This window comes from Canis aureus, chromosome 20, assembly GCF_053574225.1.
Source record: "Canis aureus isolate CA01 chromosome 20, VMU_Caureus_v.1.0, whole genome shotgun sequence".
NCBI lineage: Eukaryota > Metazoa > Chordata > Mammalia > Carnivora > Canidae > Canis > Canis aureus.
In genome coordinates, this window is record NC_135630.1 from 8,268,540 (window position 1) to 8,287,197 (window position 18,658).

Consider the following 18,658-nt stretch of genomic DNA (forward strand, 5'->3'; position numbering starts at 1 on the left):
CTCCCCACCCAGCCCAAACTCCTGAAGGGAATTCTTGCTGATGGCATCTGTGGCAGAGACGAGCTCATGCCTGAAGGGATAAATTATTTATGGTGAATGGTGCCCTAATGGATTGCGTGATCGATAATGCTTATAATAGTACAGCAGTAGACAAATCACAGAAAGGCTAGAACACGCATCTACATCATTCTGAGAAGATGGGGCCCACTAGACAGCAAGAAGCAAACAGGGGTGCTCATGACATCAACCTCAAGCAGTTCTGGATGAGGAGCAAAGTGCAGCTTTTTTTTTTTTTTTAAAGGGACAGATGAGCTTATAATCATGGACTCATGGGGCTCAGTATACCGAAATGCTCCACCAGGATCCACTCACCAGAGACTGGCCTTACTTCTCTAATCTAGGAAAGAGTCTCCCCAGATTTCTAAAAAGCTGAATTTCTCCGTGTCTTGGTATATGGCCTGCCTGCAAGTAACGAAGACATTAGTATCTGTTGCTGAGTGTTAATTGCTTTGCTGTAGGGCTTAGCTCCAGTTCCTAAGCAACATCCAATATCTCAACAGGCCTCTTTGTGCAGACATGATCCCAAGTTTAAACTTTCTCAGGACTGCTCTTTTTGCCTGCTGGAACGCTCTACTGGGATCTCCAACTGCAATTTCAAACTCAACATGTCCAGAACCAGTGGCATTATCTCTCCTTTACCTCCTACCTGCTGCCTCAGCCCTTAGCACACACCCACCACAACCACCCCCCAAATCCCTGTCTTTTCTCTTTATCTACTGACATCCTATCAGTGGCACCAGCATCTTGTGGCTCCCCATGCCATACTCTTCCCTTTCAAGGGCCAGCTCAACCACCACTCCTTTCTTGAGGCCTCCTCTCAAATCTGAATCCTCCTGGTACTTGGGTTTCTCCCATAGCACCCATCGCTTTCTAGCTGATTTTTTATGAATATATATGTGTACAAACATCATCTCTCAAACTAGTGTGAGCCCCTTTAGAGTATGGACAATACCTTAATCATCTTTGAATGTCCTAGAGACTAGCACTATGATAGACTCATAGTTACAGTTTGTTGGATAAATGATTGAAGAACAGAGGTGTCTGTGGCTCAGTCAGTTAAGCTCTGCCTTCGGCTCAGGTCATATGAATCTGGCTGAGCAGGGAGCCTGCTTCTCCCTCTCCCTCTGCGGCTCCCCCTGCTTGTGCTTGCTCGCTTTCTCTGTCAAGTAAATAAATAAAATCTTTTAAAAAATTAGATTGAAGAACAGATTGACAAGCAGGCCTTGGTAGTGACACAGGCAATGCTTGCTTTCTTTATTGCCTGTACTCCTAAAGTGTACAACAGTGGGAAGGGATTAAGTCACATCAGGGGAATTCTAGGCAAAAGGTCTCCAGACTCTATTTCAGTAGACAGCTCATTTCTTCTTTCCTGGATTCTAGAAGGCATTTCAGAAAGACAGTAAACAATTTTCCACAGCTCCAGTTGACCTCAGGAACTCAGGAGACAATACTGCAGAAAGAAGACAGGAACCTAGGCTCTTCTGGGCTAGTTTGGGTGTGAAGAAGCGACATCAGGTATTTCTAAGCCTCCAGAAGTCTCCAAAGGAGAGACATGTATCAGAATTTAAACCAGAAGCAATGAAAAGGGTTGAAGGTCACCACAGTTAGTGGCTTCTCTAGTCACTCATGTGCTCTAATAATAAAGCAGGACCACAGGGCCTGAGGTTTCACTTCCAACATTCACATAGCCTTTGTCTCATTTTTTTTAATTCATAGGGGTGTCTTGGTAGACACAGTATAGAGGGATCAGAAAGACAAAATTGTTTTTATATAAAATTATATGAGTTACTATCCAGTAGGACATTAACTAGATGGTGCAATCCACGGTGCAAATCCTAGGTGTAACTCTCAAGATAAAACCTCTGTAGGGATCCCTGGGTGGCGCAGCGGTTTGGCACCTGCCTTTGGCCCAGGGCACGATCCTGGAGACCTGGGATCGAATCCCACATCAGGCTCCTGGTGCATGGAGCCTGCTTCTCCCTCTGCCTATGTCTCTGCCTCTCTCTCTCTCTCTCTCCGTGACTATCATAAATAAATAAAAAATTAAAAAAAAAAAAAAACCTCTGTATAATCTCAAAAGAAGGCTTACCCTTCAAACTCTCAGAGAGGGGCAGTAATGGGTTTGCAGGCAGTTTTCCAGTCTAGGTTTCAGTACACACATCTCATTGAGTTCCAACATGTGTGGTAAAATCTCTTCTTGTTACGAGGTGCTGTAAGGCTCAATTCTTGCAGTGAGAACTTTAATTTTGTATTTTCTCACTTGGGTGCAATTAAGTTTTCAAACATAAAATTGAGCTAATGTCATCTTTGAGCATTTCATTTAGTCTTTTTTTTCTTATAAAGGAAACTACCCTTGAATATATTTGGCTGTGTGATTGCACAGTCAAATAAGGACGTATTTAAATATTCAACTGGGTAACTGCATCTACAGTCTACCTGCAGTACTAGCTCCCAGTGCTATATGTGGATAGGAACACCTACCTTCATAACGTCTCTTGATGTTCACTTTGGTTTCTTGTGAATGACATAAGCATTACTTAGCTGATTTATTTCCCCTTCTAATCTTAGCAAATCACCTGATTTTCACTGAGGACGATATCCATTCTGGAGATACTGTTCAGGATGACTTCAGGACTAGAAATAGTATCTGGCTTATTTTTAGTGCATTTTACCTAAGGCCTTTACATATGAATGGGAAAATGAAAACACTTGGATAGTCAACCAACTTTACGCAGTCTTACGTTGGTTCAGTGCCCATGCCAGAATTCAAATTTATAATTCCTGATTATTCTCTTAATTCCTCCAATTATTTAAAAACAATCTCAAAGCACTGTATTTCCTCAATACCTTTCAGCAACAAGATTCTTCTTTCCTGTGTGATTTATCTCCTGGTCCATAGTACTGTTCAACAATAAATCATTGATGAGGGCATGAAAAAATGGGGAAAAAAAAAGAAATGACAAAGACTTCCTTGACCTTCTGTGGCCAGGACATGCGATGACCTTATCTCAGAGTTTTATAATCTGAAAAAACTTAGCTGATCCAAACAATTGCTTTAGAAATCAAAAGCTTATTTCGTGTACATCTTTTGCAATTAGGCTTTTTTTGGAAACAGATCCTCGAGAGAAAAATGATTATGTGGTTCCATGGCAGGTTGACAGTATATGAGAAAACATGTACCTATATTACCAGAGCTCCACTATAACTGTTTGTAACCTCACAACTGAGGCCCAGGATCTCATTTGATTTTCAGAGCTGGACAGAATAGGGCAAAGATCTTTCCAGAAGAAAATTCTGAGGATCCTGACCTCACTCTGACAGGAAACGGTGTTGGTGACAGAGTTCTGGGAGGTACTCAGAATGAATCTCTCTGGAGCCAACATCCAGCACAACTGCCGTCTCTGAGGAAAGCTATGATTATGAGCTTGACCTGCTCTGGTAAATAAAAGGGTTATGAGATTGTATGTAGCAGTGAAGAGTTGGTTGGATTGAATATTTTTGAAGCCTATCAGTATAGAAATGTCAGAGGGAAGATACTCTCAAATTTCATATAATCCAACCCTGCTGACTTTGTGGAGATGAAGATGGATTATTAAGGAGAGAATCCTAAGCAGACTCCCTGCCCAGTGTAGAGCTGGACGTGACCTGATCCCACAATCCTGACATCAGGACTTGAGCCGAAACCAGGAGTTAGAAGCTCAACCAACTGAGCTACCCAGGTGCCCTGAAGATGGATTATCTTTTAGCTGAAAGGCCCTAGGAAGGAGATTTTAATACCTTATGTTTTAGAACCTACTAGAAGGAAAAAGGAAAGAACAACAGAGTTCTGTGTACTATACATTCTTTATCAGATACAGTAATCCTCCTCACCTAGGACTTCATTCTCCATCCGCAGTTCCTCTATTGGGTGATGATGGCCCTTCTCCATGGACCATAACCTAAATATCCTTACTGTTTTTTTGGTAAGGTTGGCTAAGATGTCCTTTCCTCAGGCCCCAGTTTTTTTGTGGTGTGTGTAATGTAAGAAGATGGCTGCCTAAACCAACCGGCTCTTCAAGCTTGATCCATTGATAAAAATGTCACTGCCATTAAGGAGGTGCCAGCCCTCTGTTCTGAGGTGGTGGCTTGTTCCAGAAGAAGGCTGCCTTACCTATATACATGATGCATTTGAGGGCAGGAAGTGAAGAATATCTCATTTGAAAATACCAAGTTAATCCATTTCCTTAAAGCCACTTAGACACTAAAAAGCAAAAGCACAATTCCCAGGAGCACTGTTGGCATTTTTCTGCCTCAGAATGATTCCCTTTCAGTCAACAGGCGAATACTTTATAGGGCCCAGGCTTGGCTAACAGCACAGGAGAGACCAAAACCTCTTCCATCAGAGCCCTCCTGGCACGCAGACAGTCCTCCACCCAGGCTCCGAGGTAGGTCTTAATTCTTTCCCCACCCCCCATGCCCAGCATAGCTACCAGGCTTTCTCTTCAGTGCCATGCTGAGCCTCTGCCAACATCCAGTGACGAGGCTGACATTGATTAGTGCTGATTATCCATGTGCTGTGCTTTCTGAGCTGGGGCAGGGTGCTGCCAAGCACCTGGAAGAGAAGCCCACTTCTGACTGCTATTGCCTCTACTTCCTGAAGAAACCTGTACAGTGGCAGCGAGTGTGCAGATGCAGGCTCTAATGTGCCTACCCACTGTCTCAAGGAAGGCGGGTGGAGATGAGGAAGCCAGAGCAGGAGGAAGGGAGGGAGGGAGGTCAGATAGAACTATCATGCCTCTCTGACACTCCAGCTCTCTTTGTATATGAAACAGTTCTGGCTCTTTTTTTTTTTTTTTTTTCTTTTAAACAGTTCTGGCTCTTGGCTAACAAGGCTTTTAGTCCCAGGGAGCATTTTGCAGGCACAGAGTTTTGCTCACAAATATGGCAGAGAAGCTATGATGGGCTCACCAACCCCATTGCCTTTTTCTCCTGGATCCACAGCTCGATGACATTTCCCATCCTTCTGCAATTAGATGGAACCTAATGTGTGTGATGAGTTCCAGCCAGTGAAAAATAAGAGGAAGTAACATGTAGTACCTCCGAGGCAGGCCAATAAAGACCTCCTGCACAATCCTGCATGCCCCCTCGTGCCCATTAGTGGGCTCAGTGTCACCCAGGATAAGTTTGGGAGCTGTGCATAAAGGCAGAGGTTAGGTCCCCACATGACTCTGGGGAACAATGGACTGTGGAGTGAAAAGTCACCTTCACTGTGCTAAGGTCTGGAGACCTAGAAATTGTTGTTACAGCAGCTGGCTATACTTACCCTGGCTAATAAGATCATCTTCCACACCAGCCCTAAAAATGAGTGGCTGCTGCTCTAAATTTTTTATAATAGAAATAAAGTCTCCCAACTAATAGATCTTAAAGAAGGCAAATGACGTTGTAATTCTAAGCGTGGTCTTAGTCTTAGTCTTTAGTCTTAGAATTCATTTGTATCCAATACCACTCAGGGTAAGTAAATTCTATGGTAACACTTTGATATTTCTAATTGAATCACAGATTTAAGCTATAGGAATATTTGTTGATATAGAGTCTGGTCAATACTCTATTTAGCTTCTAACTTTAAGAAATTCCCCCTGGCATCGGAGGCATTCCTTGAAAGGGAAAAATAAGAAAAGAAAAAAAAAAAAAAAAAAAGGAAAAGTGTGGGGGCAATTATGAACTGACTTCTTTTTTCCCATAAATTCATGTGACTTCTGAGTCCATATTTAACATTACATTTATGTGTATAAGTTTTTTTGCTGGCAAAGCCTATGCTTTATAATATTGTATATCTCTCATAGGGGCTAGCACAGTATTTTACAATTTGGTGAATATTTTAAAATAAAATCAGTCTGTCCTCCTTTTTCTTGCATTCCTTGGACTTTCCCTATCTTTAGTCATTTTGCATGTTTGGCCTCAAGAAAAAGATACCAGTGGAAATTAGAGAAAAATAACTGATTAACTATGGAGAGGAAGAAGTTAGGAAAAAGCCCCAAGGACTAGAGGCTGGTAGGTCCCTGAGAAACATTCATTTGCCCCCTTTCCAGGGTTCAGCCTGGTGCAGGACTGGGGAGGAAGGACAGATGCCGTCTTTCCCCACTTTGGTTCGTTTTGCCTCAAGAAGGAAGGGACCTGCATTCCAGGTTCCCAGCTAGAGCCTAGGAACAGCATGACCCCACAAAATAATGCTGTTCTCATGCCCCAACAAGGTGTGGGACACTGGTAGGATTATGTTACTGGTAAAAAAAAAAAAAAAATGGGGAACGATTTTGCACAGCCTCTTGGAGATTTCTGATTTTTTTTTTTTTTTTTTTTTGTATGGCAACACAGTGAACACCCATATGCCCAAGAGGTCCTGCAAGTAGCCAAGAGAGAGCTGGATGTGAAAGAGTCTCATGGTCAGGCACAAGGGATGAGTCAGCAGCCACCTGGTGAACCAGTAACTGAAGAGCAGATGGCAAGGTGGACACCTCGGGGGAGGCCAGCATGGATGGTGAGTGATCCTGAGGACCAGATGTCCCCTTCAATACGTGGCACTGTGGAAGTCTCCAAAATTTAGATGCAATCCAGGGGAAAGTGGAAGGGGAAAAGCCAGATTAATTGAAATTAAATTCCTGCAGCCCCAGAGGAATGGAGGCTTGAAAAGAAAAGAAAAAGGGAAACAAAACATGTTTCTGACACATGTAAATATGTGCAAGGAAATTGATACCTATTACACATGTGAACCAAGAAACAGGTTTCTACTGACTTTCAAGGAGAGGCAAACAGATATAACTAGTGTTGTGATTTCAGAAACAATGACAGCCTCATTTTCTCCCTTCTGTGCTTGATTGTGAATTTCCACCATTATAATGTTTGTCCCCCCTTGGATTTAGAAATGTCCTCTTAAAACACACATGCTATTGAGAGATGTTCACCTCACTAGTCGTTTAGCCCTTAATGTGCATCAGTTGATCCTCTGTTTTTCTGGCAGCAGAGCACAAGCAAGGACTGTTGCCTAGATAAGAGAAGGAGGGAGAAGGGGGGTGAGGGATGGATGGAGAGGAAGGAGCAGGGCTGTGGGAGGGCAGGAGAGAATGAGTGGATCAAGGGGCAAAATGTGCAAAAAAAAAAAAAGAGTGATACTTCGGAATACAAACTCCGCCTACCTCATAGTGTTGGAGAGGAGCAGCCCTAAGGATAGAGCTACCTGTGTGCTCCTGCAGACCTCCCTGCTCCTCCCGCTGGCTGCCCTGCCTGGGGAGGAGTGGCACGTTCTGGGTTCATCTCTGTCGCCATGTGGGCAGTGGCAGCAGATACTCAGAGCAGCGCTCCTGGAGCCACCAGGCCTCATTCCCTCTGCGTAGCCCCCAGAACCTCACGCACGAGTGAATCCACGAAGCCTGACAGTACACCTGCAAGACGGGGCCTATTAAATCAATTAAGCATTGATAAATACGGTTTCGGTAGAGAGATGGTGCTCCTCGCAGGTAGGAAATAGGTTTCCGGAAAGTGCCAGGGCCTGTGAAATAATGCCTTTCTCTCGAGGAGTTAAATCAGCCTTTTGTGTGATGAGGCTGCAGCAGGGACAGAGCATATAAAACAGGTGTTTGCTGTGACAGGAATCTGAAAAGTTAAGCCAGGGGAGAAACAGGTAAATACAAGCCAATGTAAGGCCTAAATCCCCCAGCAAGGCCAGTGACAGGGAGAGTCACTCGGTGCCTCAGAAAGATACTGTCAAGAAGGAAGAAAACAACGCCCGGTCCTTTGTGTACAAGGATAGTGAATTATTCGTTGTTTTCTCCCCTCATCATGACCTTGTGATATTGAGCAGCCTCCCTTCAGACAATCAGCGTCGACATCAGCTACATGCTTGGATCAATAGACATTTCATAGGATGTTGAGAAACTGTGTTCTCAGAGGCAAAGCAGGCATCCTGAGTACCTTGTCAGCCTGCCGTGTCACCTGCTTTGCTGAGAGATTAGGATGTGGAAATGGGTCAGCGTCCTTCAGTGGCATCGGCGGAGAGAGGCTTTTCAGGGATGAGCCGGTCTGCGGGTTATTTTCCACTAACCCAGGCACGTGGCCATTCATTAAATCTGGAAATAAATCATGCACAGGGCCCCGGGGGAACTGTATTTGTTTTGCATGGTTCTAATTCAGCACATCCAGCTAGAAGAGAAGAGCCACTCCACCCTTCCCAGTTCTGAGAAAATAAATTGTGGCTGATTTTCAGCCTTTCTGCCTTGAGAGATTGCCCATTGCTGGTTTGGGATTCCCGAACAGCGTTTCTCAAAAAGAACATGCTCATTAAAGCCATTTTGGATTGGATCCTGGGGAATATTGATGCCTGTGGGGGCTGTGAAGAGCCCCCCGTAATGAGCGTGCCACAGTAGGATGGGGGTTCACACCTAGGCAGGTGGAGCTCCCGTGCCGGGGTTTGTACCACATGCCCAGAGTGGTGAGTCTGAAATGTGCATTGTCTAAGAATCACCCAGGAAACTTGTTTTAATACATATTCCTGGGCTCAGATCCCAGAGATACTGGTTAAACAGGTCTGTGCTGGAGACCCAGGAATCCGCATCTTTGTAAGCTCTTCAGGTGCTTTTCCTTGTAGGTGGTCTTGTGACCACACTTTGCACCAAGCCCAGCCAGCAGGCAGCGCAATGCGGAGGCCTGAGCAGTGTCGCCTCTCATCTTGGGTTCAACTTTCTCTCCCTGCTGTTAGTGCTGACTCTCAGCCCTTGGCCTTAGGATCCTTCCTGCCTGGATTTATTCTGCTACTCTATTGCCAGATCCCACTTGGCCAGCCCAACCCTGACCACTGACTCTTTCTGGAGAGCATGAGTCTGTGTGGCTTCAACCCCAGTGTGGCAGCGTGTGGCAGATGTCATGTTCACATGGGGTGGTGGTGATAGAGCTTCAGTGATTTTTTTTTTCATGGTCCCAGCCACTAAGGTCACTTTTTCCTACTATTTTATTCCTTACCTGCCAGTCAGAGGTACCAGATATAGGCTCCTACAAACTCCCACTCAGTGGAAACCTAAAGGGGAGGGATCCCCATCATTATATTATAAGCATTTTCTTCAAGGAAGGAAATATACTACTAAAATCTCCCAATTATCTGCACTAATGAAGAAAACCATAGCACAGATAATCCAATTATTTTTTACTTTGAAATTAATCGCATGGTTTCTTGACAGCGATATGCTTCCTAACTGTGCCTTGTTTTTACTGGTGTATGGCTGATATTTCCTAAGCCATATGCCAGCTGATTGCGTGGTGAGATGGGACTGTGTGGGATGGCTGGGGGAAGTTAGTATTAAATTTGATTTCAGATTTATTATCATAACTGCATTTGTGCACAGTGTGCAAGCTCTCAAGACACAGGGCCCAGACATTTGGACACCGAAAACCTTGGACAGCAAATAATTGTAAGAGCCAGAACATGGCCCGCTAGCTAGCTGTGTCCAGATCAGCAGAAAAGGAAGCAAATGTGATACCAGAGTTGGTATGGATGGCACCACCATTTCTGTACATCTATAGGACAGCACTGTTGACATTTCAGGTCATGGGGTTTGGCCTGGGATGACTTTGTATGGTGCCTTCCAACCTTGAAATTCCATGAAACTAGAACTGCAAACCCAGTGCTCAGAGGTGGGTCTAGTGATGAAGGTGACCCCTAACATAATCTCCACCAGCCCGAGAAACAACACAGCCACTAAAATTTCCTGCTGTCAGAATTTGGACTCATTTCCTCCAAGTTTTTCAACAGGAGAATTCAGTCAGTTGGTCAGCCAATTATCGTGTACCCAGATGAACTCTCCAGGGCCCAGGGCCCTTCTTGGAAATGGGCTGGGTAATTAGGTAATTAGATGGAGAATTGCATTCACGCAAGCAGGGAACTTTTATGCTCATGCACACACCAAAGCAATATTAGCTTGTGAATCACTTAGTTTTCATGTTGGCATCAAGTGCTTCCATAGCGGGTAAGGTGAGAACTGCTTGGGCAGGTTACCGCCCCCTCCTTAGTACCTTTCCTTGGACACCACCTTATTCTCCTATTTATTAATGGAGAGAATCACTGGAAGTTGGAGTGAGGTGGGCATTCCAAGTGGTGTGACCTTGCCTAATACACACGTGCAGTATGTCTGAGACTGCCTCCCTCACCCTTACGTGGTGTTTTGGAAGCCATGGTAGTTACCACACCTGCCAGCGTGCGTTGTAGATTCCAGTTACAGGTGCCTCTGTTTTAAGTATTTTGGACCCTAAAGAGTCTTTAACTTCATCCCTGCTTGACCAAAGGAGTAGAAAGTTATGATTGAATGGGGAAAGCTAAGTTAGGAGCTGGTTCCCAGGAACCCTCACCCTACTTGCATGGATAGCTTCTCCTTACTTTTTGAAGAGTGCCCAGAGGCTGTCTGTGCTTTGCTCTCCTCTTGGTAGCCATCCCCATCAAGCCCACAGGAGGATGGTTATCCCATAATGGCGGCCATGAAGGCACATCATTCAGTTCTGCCGTGGAAGCCCTAGCTGATTGACGGCCTCTAGCTCCTGCACCTTGGGATCCACTGGATTTCTAGGCTGCTCCCAATCGATGACAGAGAATAATGGGGTTACTAAACCAGTCCATTCCTCCTAAATGCAGAATTGTCTAATGAGCAACCCTGGCTCAGGACCTTCCCATTGACCTGGCCAAGATTAACTTAGAACCCCTACTGGGGTCAATAGCTCTTCCTATTCAGCTCTTCCTTCCCTGTCTTCTTTCATGGATGTCAGAACTGCATTGAGTCTAAAGACTCTTCTTGCTTACTGTTCCCCTTTTATTCTTTATAATTGTTTACTCCAACAAGTCCGTTCCATATCTGATCCTATGTGGGTGTCCGCTGCTTGAAAGACAGAGGAGACACCAGGAGTGGTCTGAGTAAGCTGTTGTTAAGATGGGTTTTGCAACTGAGTTGCTTGCAATGTGGCTGACCAGGAGGGCCTCCTCCTGGGTGGTGGTATGTGGGACATAGATACTCCCTGGCAGAAGGTGGCAACTCAGTTATTGAAGATTTCATGTGTGGTTGCCTGGGAAGACGACATCCTGTCTTCCCAGGATCTTCCCATCTCCTGGTGAAGGAGAATGCCCTTGCCTGTGCAATGATTAAGATATTTGAAAGATATGTGGGGGAACGTGGCCTACACGGACGGTAGAATTTACTGGTTGCTACTAAGTTGTACCTGCGGCCTCCAGGGGAATAATAAGAAACCGAGTACAGTTAAATACAGATAAAAGCTAAGTGTGGTAGCCACAGGGCTTTATTGGTAGTTTATAAAGAAGCTTTCTTTCATCTCATGCGGTGGAAGAGCAGACACAATTGAGGAGCAAATACAGAATCTGATTTAGGATTGCAAAGCCTCAGTGATGTGTAAATGCTCAGCTCAGACAGATCTGTTGTAGGATGAAGGCTCTGGTCGGGAAAGCATGAGATCTTAAAAACTGAGACAGGGACATCTTGGTGGATATTCCTAAGAATTTGATTCCTCAGGTCCCTCCTAATGCTCAGTGCTGCCAGAGTAAAAGCTAGTATTTTTGTAATTCAGAAAGATACAGAGGCTTCTTTTCTCGGCAAGGAATTAGGTGTGCCCCCCCACCCCCCAGGAACTCTTCCATCTTTTATTCTGGCTACTACACCAGAAACAAAGATTAAATTTCAGCATAATTCAGCTGAGGATATATTGGTTTTGATAAGGAAAGATAGATACCGTATCTCAAAAAGCTGTGAGGTTTAGCTAGCATGAACCAGCAGGAGCCAGAGGAGTACCCCTGGAATTGAGACTTTGAGCATGCTTGTTCAAAATGGTTAAATGTAAGATTGGGGGCAAAAGGATGGTTAGCTAATGAGGGTGCTGATTGATACCACCAATCAGAAGACAGCATGAATGGAGGAGCAGTGGCAGAGTGCACTCCAATGAAAAGTTGTCACCATTTGCTTTATTTCCTGGACCTGTGAAGATTTTCAGATCTCGATCCCATTGACTAAAAAAGTGGCCAGATCACCAGGCCTGAACACCATGGCAAGTATATATCATGAGGATTCCCCTAGTTCTTTCCAAAAGGGACCTACATACACTGTAGAAAGGAAAATACTCAAATATTTTGAGGCTATCAGATACAGGTCTGGGTTGACATTGATGCCTGGAGACCTGAAGTGTTATCCCAGTCCTCTGTTAGAGTTAGAGCTCACAGGGCCAAGAAATAAAGTAAGTCCAGGCTAAAGCTTGACTTTTAGCCAGGGTGTCCTCTGGGTAGTCTGTGGATCCAACCAATATCCCTGAGTAACACTGAATACACTTGGCTTTTGCTGTAACTTGCACATTGGATCCTTGGCATACTGGGGATGAGCAATCCCAGAGGAGAAGGCCAAATGGAAGCCTCTGAAATTGCCCTCAGTCCTTACCCAAATCTCCAACTAAGATGGTAAATCAAAAGCAATATCATTTTCTAGGAGTGGAGATTTGTGCCCTTTAAAGACTTAAAGCATATAGGGTGGTAGTCCCCAACATATCTGTGTTGAATTTGGGTCCTTTTTTTTTTTTTTTTTTTTTTTTTTTTTATTTTTTTTTTTTTATTATTATTTTTTTTATTGGTGTTCAATTTACTAACATACAGAATAACACCCAGTGCCCGTCACCCATTCACTCCCACCCCCCGCCCTCCTCCCCTTCTACCACCCCTAGTTCGTTTCCCAGAGTTAGCAGTCTTTACGTTCTGTCTCCCTTTCTGATATTTCCCACACATTTCTTCTCCCTTCCCTTATTTTCCCTTTCACTATTATTTATATTCCCCAAATGAATGAGAACATATAATGTTTGTCCTTCTCCGACTGACTTACTTCACTCAGCATAATACCCTCCAGTTCCATCCACGTTGAAGCAAATGGTGGGTATTTGTCATTTCTAATAGCTGAGTAATATTCCATTGTATACATAAACCACATCTTCTTGATCCATTCATCTTTCGTTGGACACCGAGGCTCCTTCCACAGTTTGGCTATCGTGGCCATTGCTGCTAGAAACATCGGGGTGCAGGTGTCCCAGCGTTTCATTGCATTTGTATCTTTGGGGTAAATCCCCAACAGTGCAATTGCTGGGTCGTAGGGCAGGTATATTTTTAACTGTTTGAGGAACCTCCACACAGTTTTCCACAGTGGCTGCACCAGTTCACATTCCCACCAACAGTGCAAGAGGGTTCCCTTTTCTCCACATCCTCTCCAACATTTGTTGTTTCCTGCCTTGTTAATTTTTCCCATTCTCACTGGTGTGAGGTGGTATCTCATTGTGGTTTTGATTTGTATTTCCCTGATGGCAAGTGATGCAGAGCATTTTCTCATGTGCATGTTGGCCATGTCTATGTCTTCTTCTGTGAGATTTCTGTTCATGTCTTTTGCCCATTTCATGATTGGATTGTTTGTTTCTTTGGTGTTGAGTTTAATAAGTTCTTTATAGATCTTGGAAACTAGCCCTTTATCTGATATGTCATTTGCAAATATCTTCTCCCATTCTGTAGGTTGTCTTTGAGTTTTGTTGACTGTATCCTTTGCTGTGCAAAAGCTTCTTATCTTGATGAAGTCCCAATAGTTCATTTTTGCTTTTGTTTCTTTTGCCTTCGTGGATGTATCTTGCAAGAAGTTACTATGGCCGAGTTCAAAAAGGGTGTTGCCTGTGTTCTTCTCTAGGATTTTGATGGAATCTTGTCTCACATTTAGATCTTTCATCCATTTTGAGTTTATCTTTGTGTATGGTGAAAGAGAGTGGTCTAGTTTCATTCTTCTGCATGTGGATGTCCAATTTTCCCAGCACCATTTATTGAAGAGACTGTCTTTCTTCCAATGGATAGTCTTTCCTCCTTTATCGAATATTAGTTGCCCATAAAGTTCAGGGTCCACTTCTGGATTCTCTATTCTGTTCCACTGATCTATGTGTCTGTTTTTGTGCCAGTACCACACTGTCTTGATGACCACAGCTTTGTAGTACAACCTGAAATCTGGCATTGTGATGCCCCCAGATATGGTTTTCTTTTTTAAAATTCCCCTGGCTATTCGGGGTCTTTTCTGATTCCACACAAATCTTAAAATAATTTGTTCTAACTCTCTGAAGAAAGTCCATGGTATTTTGATAGGGATTGCATTAAACGTGTATATTGCCCTGGGTAACATTGACATTTTCACAATATTAATTCTGCCAATCCATGAGCATGGAATATTTTTCCATCTCTTTGTGTCTTCCTCAATTTCTTTCAGAAGTGTTCTATAGTTTTGAGGGTATAGATCCTTTACATCTTTGGTTAGGTTTATTCCTAGGTATCTTATGCTTTTGGGTGCAATTGTAAATGGGATTGACTCCTTAATTTCTCTTTCTTCAGTCTCATTGTTAGTGTATAGAAATGCCACTGACTTCTGGGCATTGATTTTGTATCCTGCCACGCTACCGAATTGCTGTATGAGTTCTAGCAATCTTGGGGTGGAGACTTTTGGGTTTTCTATGTAGAGTATCATGTCATCGGCGAAGAGGGAGAGTTTGACTTCTTCTTTGCCAATTTGAATGCCTTTAATGTCTTTTTGTTGTCTGATTGCTGAGGCTAGGACTTCCAGTACTATGTTGAATAGCAGTGGTGAGAGTGGACATCCCTGTCTTGTTCCTGATCTTAGGGGAAAGGCTCCCAGTGCTTCCCCATTGAGAATGATATTTGCTGTGGGCTTTTCATAGATGGCTTTTAAGATGTCGAGGAATGTTCCCTCTATCCCTACACTCTGAAGAGTTTTGATCAGGAATGGATGCTGTATTTTGTCAAATGCTTTCTCTGCATCCAATGAGAGGATCATATGGTTCTTGGTTTTTCTCTTGCTGATATGATGAATCACATTGATTGTTTTACGGGTGTTGAACCAGCCTTGTGTCCCAGGGATAAATCCTACTTGGTCATGGTGAATAATTTTCTTAATGTACTGTTGGATCCTATTGGCCAGTATCTTGTTGAGAATTTTTGCATCCATGTTCATCAGGGATATTGGTCTGTAATTCTCCTTTTTGGCGGGGTCTTTGTCTGGCTTTGGAATTAAGGTGATGCTGGCTTCATAGAACGAATTTGGAAGTACTCCATCTCTTTCTATCTTTCCAAACAGCTTTAGGAGAATAGGTATGATTTCTTCTTTAAACGTTTGATAAAATTCTCCTGGGAAGCCATCTGGCCCTGGACTCTTGTGTCTTGGGAGGTTTTTGATGACTGCTTCAATTTCCTCCCTGGTTATTGGCCTGTTCAGGTTTTCTATTTCTTCCTGTTCCAGTTTTGGTAGTTTGTGGCTTTCCAGGAATGCGTCCATTTCTTCTAGATTGCCTAATTTATTGGCGTATAGCTGTTCATAATATGTTTTTAAAATCGTTTGTATTTCCTTGGTGTTGGTAGTGATCTCTCCTTTCTCATTCATGATTTTATTAATTTGAGTCTTCTCTCTCTTCTTTTTAATAAGGCTGGCTAATGGTTTATCTATCTTATTAATTCTTTCAAAGAACCAACTCCTGGTTCTGTTGATCTGTTCCACAGTTCTTCTGGTCTCGATTTCGTTGAGTTCTGCTCGAATCTTTATTAGCTCCCTTCTTCTCTTGGGTGTAGGATCTATTTGCTGTTTTTTCTCTAGCTCCTTTATGTGTAAGGTTAGCTTTTGTATTTGAGTTCTTTCCAGTTTTTGAATGGATGCTTGTATTGCGATGTATTTCCCCCTTAGGACTGCTTTTGCTGCATCCCAAAGATTTTGAACGGTTGTATCTTCATTCTCATTAGTTTCCATGAATCTTTTTAATTCTTCCTTAATTTCCTGGTTGACCCTTTTATCTTTTAGCAGGATGGTCCTTAACCTCCATGTGTTTGAGGTCCTTCCAAACTTCTTGTTGTGATTTAGTTCTAATTTCAAGGCATTATGGTCCGAGAATATGCAGGGGACAATCCCAATCTTTTGGTATCGGTTCAGACCCGATTTGTGACCCAATATGTGGTCTATTCTGGAGAAAGTTCCATGTGCGCTTGAGAAGAATGTGTATTCAGTTGAGTTTGGATGTAAAGTTCTGTAGATATCTGTGAAATCCATCTGGTCCAGTGTATCATTTAAAGCTCTCGTTTCTTTGGAGATGTTTTGCTTAGAAGACCTATCGAGTATAGAAAGAGCTAGATTGAAGTCACCAAGTATAAGTGTATTATTATCTAAGTATTTCTTCACTTTGGTTAATAATTGATTTATATATTTGGCAGCTCCCACATTCGGAGCATATATATTGAGGATTGTTAAGTCCTCTTGTTGAATAGATCCTTTAAGTATGATATAGTGTCCCTCTTCATCTCTCACTACAGTCTTTGGGGTAAATTTTAGTTTATCTGATATAAGGACGGCTACCCCTGCTTTCTTTTGAGGACCATTCGAATGGTAAATGGTTCTCCAACCTTTTATTTTCAGGCTGTAGGTGTCCTTCTGTCTAAAATGAGTCTCTTGTAGACAGCAAATAGATGGGTCCTGCTTTTTTATCCAGTCTGAAACCCTGCGCCTTTTGATGGGGTCATTAAGCCCGTTCACATTCAGAGTTACTATTGAGAGATATGAGTTTAGTGTCATCATGATATCTATTCAGTCTTTGTTTTTGTGGACTGTTCCACTGAACTTCTTCTTAAAGGGGAATTTTAAGAGGCCCCCTTAAAATTTCTTGCAGAGCTGGTTTGGAGGTCACATATTCTTTTAGTTGCTGCCTGTCTTGGAAGCTCTTTATCTCTCCTTCCATTTTGAATGAGAGCCTTGCTGGATAAAGTATTCTTGGTTGCATGTTCTTTTCATTTAGGACCCTGAATATATCCTGCCAGCCCTTTCTGGCCTGCCAGGTCTCTGTGGAGAGGTCTGCTGTTACCCTAATACTCCTCCCCATAAAAGTCAGGGATTTCTTGTCTCTTGCTGCTTTAAGGATCTTCTCCTTATCTTTGGAATTTGCAAGCTTCACAATTAAATGTCGAGGTGTTGAACGGTTTTTATTGATTTTAGGGGGGGATCTCTCTATTTCCTGGATCTGAATGCCTGTTTCCCTTCCCAGATTAGGAAAGTTTTCAGCTAGAATTTGTTCAAATACATATTCTGGCCCTCTGTCCCTTTCGGCGCCCTCGGGAACCCCAATTAAACGTAGGTTTTTCTTCCTCAGGCTGTCGTTTATTTCCCTTAATCTATCTTCATGGTCTTTTAATTGTTTGTCTCTTTTTTCCTCAGTTTCCCTCTTTGCTGTCAACTTGTCTTCTAGGTCACTCACTCGTTCTTCCACCTCGTTAACCCTCGTCGTTAGGACTTCTAGTTTGGATTGCATCTCATTCAATTGGTTTTTAATTTCTGCCTGATTAGCTCTAAATTCTGCAGTCATGAAGTCTCTTGAGTCCTTTATAATTTTTTCTAGAGCCACCAGTAGCTGTATAATAGTGCTTCTGAATTGGCTTTCTGACATTGAATTGTAATCCAGATTTTGTAACTCTGTGGGAGAGAGGACTGTTTCTGATTCTTTCTTTTGAGGTGAGGTTTTCCTTCTAGTCATTTTGCTCAGTGCAGAGTGGCCACAAGCAAGTTGTATTGGGAAAAAGAGAAAAAGAGAGGAGAGAAAGAAGGAAAGAAAAGAGAAAGAGAAAAAAAAAGGGAAGAAAAAGAAAAAAAAAGGAAAAAAAAAGAAAAAAAAAGAAGAAAAAGAGAAAGAAAAAGAAAGGAGAAAAAAAGGGGGTGGGGGAAGGAAACAAATCAAAAAGCAAAACAAAACAAAAACAAAAACAAAAACAAACAAAAAAAGAACCACCGGGGAGTATCTTCTGATTCTGTGTTCTTTAAGTCCCTTGGCTTCTCCTGGAAGTTGTCAGTCTAGCTGGTGTTCTGGGGGAGGGGCCTGTTGTGCTGATTTTCAGGTGTTAGCAGTTGGGGGAGCTGCTCTGCCCCTGCCTGGTGCAGGGCTCGGTGGGGGTTGTTTACCCCGTGAGGCCGCAGGAGGAACAGCCCCAGTGGCGGGGCAGCTCTGGAAACCTGGAGTCAGCTCCGGCAGGAACTCCCTCTGCAGGGCCTGGAGGCTCCGGGGCGGGGCCGCTGATGTGCTCAGCTGGGGCAGGAGCGTCCTTGCTGTCCTGGGCCCTCCCGGCCTCTGCCTGTCCCGGGGGAGGCGGGATCCTGGGCTGTGTCCCGGCGCCCTGTGCTCCGGGGCCTGCGCTGGTGGATTCGCGCTCCCGGGCCGCGCAACCCCCTCCGCGGAGCTGCCGCCCGAGCCCCTCCGAGCTGCTCCTGGAACCGCGCAGCCCCCTCCGCACGGAGCCTCTTCTTCTGCCCGAGCCCCTCCGAGCTGCTCCCGGGGCCCCGCAGCCCCCTCCGCGGAGCCGCCGCCCGAGCCCCTTCAGCTGCTCCGGGTCCCGCCGGGTCCCGCCGTGCGCGCTGCAGCCCTTAGGGAGCTCGGCGCACTCTCCTGGGCGCGCAGTTGCTCTGTTACTGTCCCGGGGAGCCCGAGGGCCTCCTCGCCCTCCTGGTCCTGCTCCAACTCCCCACGAGCCCCTTTCCGC

General features: G+C 44.0%; 1 protein-coding gene across 16 annotated transcripts in view; it reads left to right on the plus strand.

Annotated features, from left to right (window-relative positions):
- Positions 1-18,658, plus strand: part of LOC144291444 (uncharacterized) — a 203,616-nt gene that overhangs the window by 67,107 nt on the left and 117,851 nt on the right. For all 16 annotated transcript variants that reach the window (XR_013358708.1, XR_013358713.1, XR_013358710.1 and 13 more), the window contains exons 6-8: positions 3,314-3,498; positions 4,371-4,484; positions 6,412-6,574. The gene's annotated coding sequence lies outside the window, so the exon portion shown is untranslated. The remainder of the gene's footprint in view (positions 1-3,313; positions 3,499-4,370; positions 4,485-6,411; positions 6,575-18,658) is intronic.